We start from the raw sequence: 12,228 nt of genomic DNA on the forward strand, positions 1-12,228 counted from the left end.
GGCGGATAAAAAGTCTTCAAAAAAATCCCATATTTTTACAGTAATTATATTTATTTATTTCAGTCATTATGGTATAAAATTCGATCATTAAATTATTAAATAAAAATTACATTAATTATTCACTCCCAACCCCAAGTAAAATATAAGAAATTTTAAAATTCAACAAATAGTTCCTAAATACATTTTTAATAAGCCTATAATTTGTAAAACTCATTTTCCTCTAACCGTTTATTTTAAAATCACATAAGTTCGTTTAGTTTATAACTTGTTTATTATCAATCGAATGATAATTGAGTGTTACTATCTTTTTCCAAATAAATTCGAAACTATATATATATATATATATATATATATATATATATATATATATATATATATATATATATATATATATATATATATATATATATATATATATATATATATATATATATATATATATATATTCAATACACTTTATTTATATATATAGATACTTTTTAAATAATAATCATTATAATATCATATTTTTATTTTACATAAATAAATTTCAGTAACAACAACATACAATATTTAAAATTATGTTTCCAATTATTATTTATATATATATATATATATATATATATATATATATATATATATACATACATACACATATCAAGTTACAATTAATTGTTCGTGAATCGTCGGAACTGGTCGAAGGTCAAATGATTTCATGAAACAGTTTAAAAATTTTGAGACTCGGTTTAATAGACTTTGCTTATCGTGTCGAAACTATATAAAGATTAAGTTTAAATTTGGTCGAAAATTTTCGGGTCGTCACAGCACACCGGTTGTAGTAAGTCTATCAAGCTTTGGATTCCGAGTGAGGACTCTTTCATAGTGAAACATCTGACCAGACCCTTAGTACATTGTCGGTCCTAGACCATGCTAGTGTAGTCACCAAACAAATAAACTTCGTACGTGCACGCTGAAGCACAGCGGTTGTTGTAAGCTGTACCTCTGCTAAGTAAGGCCATGGAACCCGGTTAGTGTTGACCAGTACGTTGCACCATAACGCGGTCTCAAGCATTGCACCCCGCTTGAGGGATTCTTAGTTAATTAAGGAACTGTTTGTTTAGACACATAAAGGATTGGACCGTTAGAATAACCGAACGTGTTCATGGAAGTCAGCTTGATTTGGCAATGGTGTTCTTTATGGTTGAACTCTTTTTAAGGGCCTAACTATCTTTCTAAACCAATCATTAATGAAAGCATTGAAACACATCACGTCTCTTGGATATGGTAAACCATGTATTCTATTATGCTTAAGAAAGTTTAGACTATTTTGAAATGTTAATACGTCACCCAACTGAGTCGCTCAATTAGATGAGCTGTTTGAACGTGTATGCCTGTAGTCAGACTGCACGGGCGTCGGGGGTAAGGAACGTTGCTGTCTATTCAGAATCTTCAACCCTAACGCAGTACCCAGTGACATGTCTTATGACAGGGGCGTTTAGGACCAGTGTAATGAATACAAGGCCTCTGCCTATTCATGAGACAACATTCCATAATCTCAGCAGAATAACTGATGAAGTCATAGTATGCACTCACTTTAACCTTATCTGAATTACAAATTTTATCGCATTTATTTTATTTGTCTTATAATTTAGAAAATCCCAAAATAAATAACCACTACTCCCTAACTATCTTAGGCTTAAATATAGGTTCGATTCTACTGATATATCAAAAATACGACTCTAGGTCATACTTCCCTTACTTATAAGGAGTAGTAAGATTTAGGCCCCGCTAAATATAAATTTAAAACAGTACCCGCTCCCACGAGAGGCTGATCCTGGCGAGCCACGGCCCGACGACACCGCGCAAATAAAAATCGTCCGTTTCGGCCATATCACGGGAGAGTACTAAGTTTTTGGCGCCGCTGCCGGGGAACTGGTATCAGGCAATACTGCTCTCTATCAAACTTATTCACAAGCATTAAGTGGTGTCTAAGAAAGACAATTATACCACACTCCACATCTAAACATATACACATTAAATCATTCAACACAATCAAATATTACAACACACTCTATATTACAACCTACTACAAAAAATGAATAACTTGTATCTTAACGATTACGATTTCGAAGATTTTATGGAACTAGCAAGTGCGTACAATCCGGAGCGACAACTCGAAATGCTTGATTTTTTAGACGCCGACGAAGAAGAAACTTATGAACCTATCCCAAGAGCTCCAAGAAGACATTTTCCGAGAGATCGAGCTGGAAGGGCTGCACTATTATGGAATGATTACTTTTCCGACACCCCAACATTCCCCGAAGATAAATTCCGAAGACGTTTTCGAATGAGTAGTTGATTGTTTAACCGTATCTCCGCAGGTATACTCAGTTATTCTCAAGAACCAGTTCCTTCATAGTTTAAATATTTTCATCAAAGACGGGATGCAACTGGTTTACTCGGTTTTACTGTTTATCAAAAAATTACATCGGCTATACGACAATTAGCATACGGTGTTGCTTCTGATATTTTTGATGAGTATTTGCATATTGGTGAAAGCACATCATATCTGTGTTTAGAAAATTATTGCAAAAGTGTTATACATTTATTTTCGAACGAATATTTACAAAAACCGAATGCCTCCGATGTTGAACGTTTAACTAAAAAACATGAGGAAATCCATGGTTTTCCGAGTATGCTCGGTAGTCTAGATTGTATGCATTGGGCTTGAAAAAATTGTCCAGATAGTTGGAAAGGGCAATACACACGAGGCGATCATGGTCACCCAACAATAATGTTGGAAGCGGTCGCCTCCTATGATTTATGGATTTGGCACTCTTACTTTGGACCGGCTGGTTCAAATAATGACATCAATGTGTTAAACCAATCCGATTTATTTAAAGAGTTGTTTGAAGATAGATCTACACCGTGTAACTATACGGTGAATGGGTTGAGTTTTACACGGGGCTTGTGATGACCCGGAAATTTCTGACCAAATTTAAACTTTATCTTTAAATGATTTAATGTTTTCGACACGATAAGCAAAGTCTGTTAGATTGAGTCTCAAAATTTTAAAATTGTTTCATATATACAATTACCTTTGACTACTCTCGACGATTCATGAACAATTATATGTATGTATATATATATATATATATATATATATATATATATATATATATATGTACAAATAAAAACGACTTTCCTACAGTAAAACATTATTTGCTACAGTAAAAATGACTTTGCTACAGTAAAACACTATTTGCTACAGTAAAAATGACTTTGCTACAGTAAAACACTATTTGCTACAGTGAAACCGTACTTTGCTACAGTGCTACAGTGATTTGCTACAGTGAAACACTATTTGATATCGACGAACTAGCAAACAAAAACGGAAAAGGCGGCCATGCGATTGCATGGCAAAAACACTGAAAACTCATGCGATCGCATGGGCAGGTGGGACAGGTCTGGTCCTATAAATATCGAACATTTCTATTTTTCTGTATCCATCTATCTCGCATCTATCTCTCAATATATATTATATTTATATTTATTATTATTATTATTATTATTATTATTATTATTAAGATTAATATTATTATTAATCTTAATATTATTAGTAGTATTATTATTAATTAGTATTATACATAAAATACTACGACGAGGTCATGAGCGTGTCACTTTCAAAATATGTTTTCGAGCGCGATAGAGCTAAGGAAATTATGGGTTATTGCTAAGGAGGTTATGGGTAATGTTCGGGGGTATATTTGTGAATCAAATCTAGTGTTTATCATCTCCGTTACGTCTACGTACTTTCCTCCAATATTGAATCTCAATATTTATACGTAAGCACTCATATTTTATCTTTTATATATTAATTGTGTATCCATGTCTAGTGCTCGAGTATATATATATTTATATATGCTTGTATGCTAAATTTCGTCGTTAAACAGTTATAATGAATCACGAATTAAATACATATATTACTGGTAAAAGGTATATGGTATACATGTTTTTGGAAAGCTGACGAAAAATCAATAACTATTCATTTAGATATCGAATAATTTCGATGAACGGATTAAAAGATATGATCAACTGAATTACGATTAACGTTAATTGAAATTGCTTTTGAATCTGCAATTAAGATTTAAACAACTTGTTTACGAGATTGATAAATTGGATTTTTGAATATTACCAACCGAGTAAATGAATCCTTATATAAGGTACGTCTCGTTTTGTTAAGCTATTGTCAAAATTGACTTTTTGAAACGACTTTGGATAACTTTTGTATGTCGATCTCGAGTATTAGGATTATGATACACTATGAATTGACCTAGCTTGATAGATAATTATTGACCAACATATGTTCTCTAGGTTGAGATCTACGATTATTTGATATTCCGAGTTTCGATCACATTTTGGTGAACGACTTTATGTGCTGCTAAGGTGAGTTTCATTGATCCCTTTTTAATTGCTTTTTGCAATATATTTTTGGGCTGAGAATACATGCACTTTATTTTAAACGCAATGGATACAAGTACATACTAAATTCTACACTGAGTTTGAACCGAAAATCCCTTAGCTTTGGTAACTAGTAACTGCTAGTTATAAGAACTGGTGGGCGCGAGTAGTAGTATATGGATCCATAGGGCTTGATATCCCCGTACGAGCTAGAGCACTAGCCTTTTAACGGACGTATGCTATTTGAGAAGCGTACACGTTGGTTTGCGTGTATTATTAAGATGATTATACAAAGGGTACAAATTATATATACGTTAAAGTTTAGTTACCAGGGCGCTCAATTTCGTAGAATATTTTGATAAACATTTCTGGATGAAACAACTGAAATCTTGTGATCTACCTTTATATACAGATTATACGAAACATTAAAACTATGAACTCACCAACCTTTGTGTTGACACTTGTTAGCATGTTTATTCTCAGGTTCCCTAGAAGTTTTCCGCTGTTTGCTTATATGTTAGATAAGCTATGTGCATGGAGTCTTACATGGCATATTTTTCCAAGGAAACGTTGCATTCACCAAATCATCACCATGTATCTTATTTTGACTGCATTGTCACCGGAAGTACTATTGTAAACTATTATTTATGGTGATTGTCTATATGTAGAAATCATCAGATGTCGAAAACCTTTGATTTAAATATTCATTTATGGTATGCCTTTTCAAAAGAATGCAATGTTTACAAAACGTATCATATAGAGGTCAAATACCTCGCAATGAAATCGATGAATGACGTGTTCGTCCATATGGATTTGGAGCGATCGTCACAGTTGGTATCAGAGCGTTGGTCCTAGTGAACCAGGTCTTGCATGAGTGTGTCTAACTGATAGTTGTTAGGATGCATCAGTAAGTCTGGACTTTGACCGTGTCTGCATGTTAAAAGTTTTGCTTATCATTTTTTGTCGAAAATTACCTGCTTATCATTCTTAAGTCTAGACACGTTTTTCTGCATTTATTGCATAAATAGTGTATAGACAAAAATTCATATCTTAGCGTATCTGTTACTGTAAACTTTTCCTGACATCTTCCGAAAATTTCTCCGTGATTTATGGAATTTTGGTATTATATATACATATGTAAATTATGTATTGAAGCATACCAAACTAAATTCTATAATCTAATTCATATCAAAAATCATCTCCCTAATTATACAAGATGGATCCCGTATCTAGTTCAAATTCCTTAAACTCTGACAGCTATTCCGATATGGATATTCACCTGAATTCCGAAGACAGTGTAACCGGAATGGATCAGCCAATCAGCCATCACCTATTCTGGATGAATTGGGGATGGGTTTGTAGCCTACTTAATTATTGGAGATAGGAAGAAGGCGATCCCTTTCATCCACCACATTGCCCTCTTGGCGAAGAACCTGAAGCACTTACCGGCGAACCTGTTCGAGACACCATTTTCTCTCTCATTTCCAGAGTATCTCGTCACGATAATATACTATCTCAAATTCTGGATCTTATTCATCCGCTCGTCCGAACCGCCAATCATCCCGGTGTAGTAGAAGAAGTCAACGAGCTTCGCGCTCGGGTAGTGGCTTTGGAGAATATGGTGCAAAGGTTACAAGCACCAGCAACATCACCGGCATCAACAGTACCACCGACAACAACACCAACAGTACCATTACCACCACCAACAACAACCGCATCGCAAACCTCAACTTCACAATCTATTTCACGAGCATCAATGTCATACGCATCGTAGTTACCAAGAAATACCAGCAACAATAACCGATGAAGTATTAACTTATTTCCCCTGAAGAAATTTTATGTATATTTAATATATATGAATTTTGAAATCAAAATAAATCTTTTCGTACTAAGCTATTACGTGTGAATCTTAACTGGTAGGTACTACTCGGTTATTTCATATTACTAATATGCAATGATGTACATCCTTCCTTAACAACTTAACCATTGTTAATTACAATCTCTGTTTCAACTTAATGAATTCCATTTCATAATAAACCAAGTGTATTATTCAATTACATAATTGATTTTACATTTTCATTTTCGATGTACTCGAAACTTTCCAGAAAACATCATCTGTGCCTTGTAAGGTTCACAAAGATTCCACAAGCATCAACATCCTTCACCGAGAAATAAGAATAAATAATGAAGTATCGATTACATTAGCGAATACTCCGCAAAGATTATGTAATCTTTACTGTTTTAGAGATTAATCATTTCTAAGTCAAGTCGAAAATCAAATGATCTTAATATGATATTAACTCATTAAATCTGTATTAGATTTGAAAAAAATATACATACATATATTTTCATAAAGACGGTAATAAAAATTATTTTGTACAAAGTATTAATTGTGAAATCTTTAACGGGTAGGTACTACTCGAGAAATATTTAAGTTCACAATTAATATGTTACACTGTACATTCTTCAATTTTGATTCAAAAATCATTAACTATACTCACTATCTTCACAATGATACATAATCATTTCATACAAATTCAATCACATATTCTGATATCGACGGATCAGAATCCAAGCCATAACTCTGAACCGGTGACATCATTCTTAGATATCGACATCTTTCAAAGCTATACTTTGACGTCAAAACTATGCAAGATCCTTTAGCATTGTTTTTACCGAAAATAACATTGCAATTCCTTTTCAAAGTATCCAGTATTTTCAACCAGACAACGACGACCTTTCAGACTTATAATTTTGGCATATACGTTTTCGTTACTGGGGAACCTTTCATGTTCTACCACATTAGCAGTAAATTTACCAACAATTTCATTGATCTTTGACCTTCCAAAAAATCCTTATACTCATTGAAACTGTATCATGTACTCATCCACATCTTGTAACGGCAATTGCCATACCAACTATCGGGAATTAGCAATCAGTATTTTGAAATCTTGTAGCACGTCTACGCCAACAGTTATATGTGTACATATAACGTCTACCTCCTGGACTTACATACTTCGAATGTGAAGTTTCCGAAAAACACCCCAAACTACGAAACTAGTTCTCCGAATTTTGGAAAAATGTTGATGAAGCAGCAAAAATGGTAAACGACCTTAACAGTCAAAAGTTTGATGATAAAGAATAGTATGGTGATAAAGCCGAGAAAAAGAGAAGGTTTGGAATTGAAAAATGGATTGAGCAGACCATGAAGGAGGCTGTGGACAAATCACAAAGACTAAATCTACCTTCAAAGAATCTAAATGATTCAGAGTCTGCTAAAATCATTAGCGAATACCTTGCTCCTTACTCTAAAACCTTTGCGGACAATATTCTTCATCATCATCTTATCTTAAATATTCTAAGATATCATCGTATCTCCCATTATAAATATCCTCCATATTTCTGAAGATATTTTTCGAAACCATTCTTATCTGAAATCATTACCTCTTCGCGCTATCTGTGTTATATCATAAAAGAAACTATTTTAGTTTCTAAAATCTGAAAAATTTGAAAAAATGGATGTTTTGAAGTAATGTTGGGAACTGAAGCATGAGTTAGTATAATATAATGACACTTGATCAACGTGATTATATTATAGTAAGTCATGTTGAGTTTCTAATGGAACGTGACAAAGGTTCACAGATCACACCCTCATCATAAACCATGTTACATAACTCTTTCATTCTATATAATCTCTAAATATATCAAGAAAATATATTTCTTGATGATTCGGTCTTTTCCGGATATTCTGGTAATTTGACAAGTCAGATTGTGCCATTACCGTTTCTTTCTTAGAACATTAATTATGTTTATTCCGAAATTCATACCTACGAATTCTGGACCATTATTCGCTTGACTTAAAGTCGGGAAGAGAAAATGAAAGCATGAAGCTCCGAAATATAATGAAAAATATAAAGCCCGAAAACAACCCCGAAATTACAAACCGTGTATATCAATGCGTATAGCAATATAAAGACACGGGAGAATGAAAAACAATATAACCCCAAGGTAATAGTAGAAGAAAATAACTTCCTCTGGTGGTAGATGAAAAAGAAGAATGACAGATATGAAAGTTATGAGTATATCAAGAATCAGAACTGGATGAAGCATTTCACAATCTTTTGGAAGTATGAAATAACAAAGAAGATTATAGGAGTGGTGAAAATAAATGAAACAGAAGAGGTCAATTTATAGCGAAATATCAGACATAGCAATCGAGGCAGATTACGCATTTAATCAAAGAAAATCCTAATTTTCGCAAATTCCGAAGAATCAAATCTTATTTAGATTATGAAGATTTTCTATTCCTTAAATTCCGGAAATCAATCGTAACTACGTCAAAAGTTAAGACGAATCTCTATTCTTTCATTTCACTCTTTTACGATAACTTCTCTCATACGCTTCGAGAAATCGGATTGTTTTATCCATATAATTCAACGGTGATAAAATTCTATTTATCAACTCATATCCGTCATGAAAACATTTTTATTGTTAGCCATGACGACCTCACTTAAATTTCGGGACGAAATTTCTTTAACGGGTAGGTACTGTGATGACCCGGAAATTTCTGACCAAATTTAAACTTTATCTTTAAATGATTTAATGTTTTCGACACGATAAGCAAAGTCTGTTAGATTGAGTCTCAAAATTTTAAAACTGTTTCATATATACAATTACCTTTGACTACTCTCGACGATTCATGAACAATTATATGTATGTATATATATATTGTAGCGACCCGACCAAATCGTCATTGACGGCGCCATCTACTTAGGTCCCGTTACGTGGTCATAAGTCTTTAAAACAACGTTTGACCAAAAGATATGTCGCATTCATTTCAAATGTAAAGATTGTTCAAGTTTACAAGAATAGTTCCACCACAAGTTACGATACAAAGTTTTAAGTACAAATGAAACTTATGCGACACAATTTAAAAGTTTCCAAAAGACGCTCCATGTATGCATATATACTCGACATCCAATGCAAGTATCAAAATAATGAGCGGAAGCATGAATCATGTATCGTTCAAGGACCTGAGAAAAACATAGAAATCTGTCAACGAAAACGTTGGTGAAATCATAGGTTTAAGTAAGTAAGTACAAGTGAACCACAAGATTTGCATCAATGAAATAATAGTAATACATTCCAAAAGTTTGTTTCACGAGCACCCAATTATCAATGCTTAACATTCCTTCCATTGAACCCCATCACTTAGTGCTAGAACATACACTGTTTCTCGAAAATATATTTCATTCGTAAACGGTAGCGAACCGTTTGAATGAGGGTTTGTCAAACCCATATGGATCCATACAACATAAGTTCTCGCTTACACCCGGCAAGTGTAACTAATGATAATCGAATTGAGGATTTTGTTCTAAACTCGTATGTAGAATGTTTGTTTTCCTGTACTTGTGTTCACTTAGTAAAAGAAATGTTTATGTTTTCTCATCCCAAATGTAAGTTCAAAAAGAGTAAAAGTGGGACTATGATCTCACCTTGAGTGCACGTACGAAAAGTACTTCACAAAATAACGTGTGCGAAGGATAGTGCTAGTCTTGACCTAAACAAATAGGTCGCATCAATAACGGTAAGCACGATAAGTCAAAAATGTTCAATTAGTCCTATGGCTCGTTACGACTCGATTATGTAGCATGTGAAATCAAATTGTCAAGTTTCATGCAAGGTACAAGTATATAAACAAGTTAGGAAGGTTGCATAATCATTTGGTTAAGTTTGACAAAAAGTCAAACTTTGTTCTGTCAAAGTCAACGAAAAAGTCAACACGTTCGGGTTGGGTCCCGAACTATTTTTCTGAGGTTTTTAATCATGTATGAGCATGTTAGGACAAGTTACATGTGAATCGGAGGTGCGTAGCATAGCAAACATTATTCGAAAATTGACAAAGTTGAACAGACCAAAATGGCGCGCCGCGCGGGTATATGGCGCGCCGCGCCATTACCTGTGCAGAGAGTTCTGGCAATTTTTAAGTTTTATGCACGAACCTAACTTCAAACAATCACCATTTATGATCCGCAAACAATCAAGACAAGTATCTTATACCGTTGGGAAGGTAATTTGACGAGGAAAACAACTAAACACATTTCATCAATCAATCTACCTATTACAACAACCAAAACCGCATCTAATGCTTAACATTAACCGCATACAAGTTCATAAATGCAATTCAATGATTCGGGCAACCAATTTACATGAATGATATGCCGTTTCGAAGGTAATCAAGCATACAATCCAACTAAACACTTACCAATAATAATCCATGGCATTCAATGCATCAAAAGTCCATTTCAAGTTCATCAAACCCTAACCCAAATTCACCAAAATCAATAATCAAGTTCATGAAGTTTTCTAAGGCAACCTACACATCAAATTGAAGCTAGTGATACTAGGAACACAATTAGAACATGAACTTTTAACATCTAACAACATATGATCATCCAAAATTCAAGAACAACACACCAAAAGTCAAGTTCATGCTAGTTACACTAAAACAACGAGATCGAGCATATAAATTACACACACGACATCACAATGAGCCATAGACACTAACTAACACCATTTCAAGTCAAAAACACGAATTTAGAGAAATCTAGAGTTTTAGAAATGTTACCCAAACGAGATGAAGTTGGTACCAAAATGAAGAGGATGAAGAGAGGATTACGAATATGTAATTTATTTTGTTGTAAGCCTCCTAGATCGGATTTAGATGATGATTGAATGAATTTGGTAATGGTGTGTGTTCTTGCTAGAGAGAAAGAGAGAGAGATGGAGATGAAAATGAATGGGTGAAAGGGGTTTGACCCTTTGACCTAGTCAAGGGTTTGATCCCTTGTCAAGTTTAGTCCCTCAACTTTCGTTCGGGTGCGTGAATTACCTAAACGAGATAATTTAAAACGCGTATCAACGGGAGATGTTATAAACATATAACGGACTTTATATTAGTATAACGGAAAAGTAAATGAAAAAAGGCGGGATGTTACATTACCTACTCCTTAAAAGAAATTTCGTCCCGAAATTTAAGTAGGCGTAGTAGTCGTTGTTTCTTCCTCGAGATCTTGTGTTTCCGAATTCACGAATAGATGAGGATACTTCCTTTGCATTTGATCTTGTCTTTCCCAAGTAAACTCGGGTCCCCTTTTGGCGTTCCAACGGACTTTAACAATCGGGATTCGGCTTTGTTTCAATGTCTTGACAGAGGTGTCCACAATTTCAACCGGTTCCTCCATAAAATGAAGTTTGTCATCAATAGTAAGTTCCTCGAGAGGGATGACGATATCGGGTTCGGCAAGACACTTTTTCAAGTTAGATACATGGAAGGTAGGATGAACGGAGTTCAATTGAGGCGGAAGATCTAAACGATACGCAACGGTTCCAATACGCTCCAAGATTTCGAAAGGACCAATATACCGTGGATTTAGCTTCCCGCGTTTCCCAAAACGGATTACACCCTTCCAAGGTGCGACTTTTAACATGACGCGGTCACCGACTTGAAATTCAAGGTCGTTGCGTCTTTTGTCGGTATAGCACTTTTGACGACTCCGGGCCGTCCGAAGCCTATCTCGGATTTGAATGATCTTCTCGGTGGTTTCGTGAATGAGTTCGGGTCCGGTGATTTGTACGTCGCCTACTTCGGCCCAACAAAGAGGTGAACGACATTTTCGGCCATATAGCGCTTCAAAAGGTGCGACTTTAATACTCGCGTGATAACTATTGTTGTAAGAGAACTCGGCGAGAGGTAAGTGCTTGTCCCAAGCTTTTCCGAAATCAACC

Source organism: Rutidosis leptorrhynchoides, chromosome 11, assembly GCF_046630445.1.
Source record: "Rutidosis leptorrhynchoides isolate AG116_Rl617_1_P2 chromosome 11, CSIRO_AGI_Rlap_v1, whole genome shotgun sequence".
Lineage (NCBI taxonomy): Eukaryota > Viridiplantae > Streptophyta > Magnoliopsida > Asterales > Asteraceae > Rutidosis > Rutidosis leptorrhynchoides.